Source organism: Leucoraja erinacea, chromosome 2 (genome assembly GCF_028641065.1).
Source record: "Leucoraja erinacea ecotype New England chromosome 2, Leri_hhj_1, whole genome shotgun sequence".
In the NCBI taxonomy this organism is placed as follows: domain Eukaryota; kingdom Metazoa; phylum Chordata; class Chondrichthyes; order Rajiformes; family Rajidae; genus Leucoraja; species Leucoraja erinaceus.
This window is the reverse complement of record NC_073378.1, coordinates 63,284,725-63,286,684: the sequence shown is the minus strand read 5'-3', so window position 1 is coordinate 63,286,684 and position 1,960 is coordinate 63,284,725. Positions and strand designations below refer to the sequence as shown.

At 50.7% G+C, this 1,960-nt stretch overlaps 1 pseudogene; it reads right to left on the bottom strand.

The window, feature by feature from the left end:
- Nucleotides 1–1,389: 1,389 nt before the first annotated feature.
- On the bottom strand, nt 1,390–1,511 carry LOC129693343 (U2 spliceosomal RNA; annotated as a pseudogene).
- Between the last annotated feature and the right edge of the window lie 449 nt (nt 1,512–1,960).

Genomic DNA, 1,960 nt, shown 5'->3' with positions numbered 1-1,960 from the left:
ACAAAATGCCCTTCTGGTGTATGTTGTACTGTGGTTATTGGAATGAGTAAATCTTATCAGATAACCCTGAATACTGCTGAGATTATATGAATCTGTAGTGATTATATACCATACATAACTGTAGTGTTGTAACCTCCCCTACCATCATAGGTCCCTATTATAAACAGAAGAAAACCCCACCCACCTACCTCCATGGTTACCGGTGGTTGTGTTATTTCCTTGGTTTTTTGACAAAGGAGGTTCTGGTTTGATATCTCTTGTTCGGGGTTGTGTGGGAGGTTGAGGTTCCCGCATCTTCCAGGGTGGCCGCCCTGGCCATACCCTAAAAAAGGATCCTGCGGGTTATTGATTTCTAGCACTGCCACTGGTATGAGCCACATTATTTATGGCGTTGCCTGTGGCCGGTATCATGCTCCAAAAATAGGCCCTTGCGCTGGCCTTGATGAGCCCCAGTGTCTTGGCTTTGTCCACTCACGGTTCTTTGTTTGCAAATGGTAGCATTTTTTGGGGTCCCAGTGCTGGCTGAATGGCCGCCTTTAGATGTGTAGTTCAGATCATATTGCATATTACTAAACAGAGCTAGTGCGTCTAGATGGTCTTTGGTTACCTACATTTATCCAGGGTGCGAGTGTATTCTATGATGCCTTCCGTCAATCCCTTTAAGGTTCTCTGGATCTTGAGGTCCTGGTCCTGATGTTCGTCCCCATATGCCACCAAATGCATTGGTTTACACTGGGCACCCGTAATGCCTCACCGTGTGCCAGGTGGCAGATGTCTGGCCAGTGTCTGTAAACTTTTTCCCTGTTGGCGTTTGTGGCCAGACATATAGTAATACTATTGCCATCCTGGATCCACCACCTGCAACCTTCTACCCATGTTTGACTTGGTTAAAGTAATCAGCCACCATGTCCAGCAGAGTCCCTGCTGTGTTAGGATCATGGGACGCTGTATTACCAGGCTCTGGCCCATCAGGGTCCTGCCTACTCTTTTTTATAGAGTTAGAGATCTCTAGGGTCCCGCACGGGGTACCCATGTGGGGCTTAACTGCTGCCCACTTGTCTTTTGTTCTGCGGACCCCTCTTGCAAGTCAACCCAGAACTGACCCACAGTGCTCCCCTCTGATGGGGTAGAAACATTGTGCAGCCCTCAAAGAGGTACTGCTGTGGGTTATCACGTTGGAGCAAGGCTCCATACACCGCTTCTTCCCGCTCCAGCCCTCTCGGGCGCTGGTTGCCGGCGGTTTTATGCAAAGTCGGACCCGTCTCAGTCCCACTGACGGTACTGGTCCCTTGCGGTCGTTGCAGCCGGTCAACCCCACTCTAATGCCCTCAATTCTGGGCACTCCTACTTATATGGTCCTTAGCTAAGGAACATACAAGACATTAAAACTGATGATAACAGCTATTATAGATTTTATTTAATATATGGTCCCTAGATAAGGGACGTATCAGATATTAAACTGATAAGAACAGATACTACACTTGGTCTTAGCCAAAAGGCCTAGAAGCGATCATTGTAACTAAAACCCTGGTACTCACATACTGGTCCCTTGTAGTAGATTGCATCCAGACAACTGCCAAGTCCTTTGCTGCTGAAAAAATGAATTTTCTCACCGTGCTGGAGCGAAGTTGGGCACAGGTGTTTTCCTCCTCCTCCGTGAATCGATGTGCCCATGCTCGCTCCTGCCGTTGCCAGCTCCTGCCGTTGCCAGCTCCTGCCGCAACCTGCGCTCCTGCAGCTGTCAATGCTCCTGCAGCTGCCGGCTGCCACTGCTGCTGCCCGTACTCCCCAGCATCTGCCCGTACTCCCCGCATTCTAGCGAGTACAAGCCGACTCCCGCCAGCTGCTGCTGCCGCTGCCGAATCTGCCGCTGCCGCTGCTGCTGCTGCTGCTGCTGCTGCCGCTGTACGCTCCTCCGCGTGTTCTCCCAAGCCGGCCTTCTGCAGCTTACATGGACCCG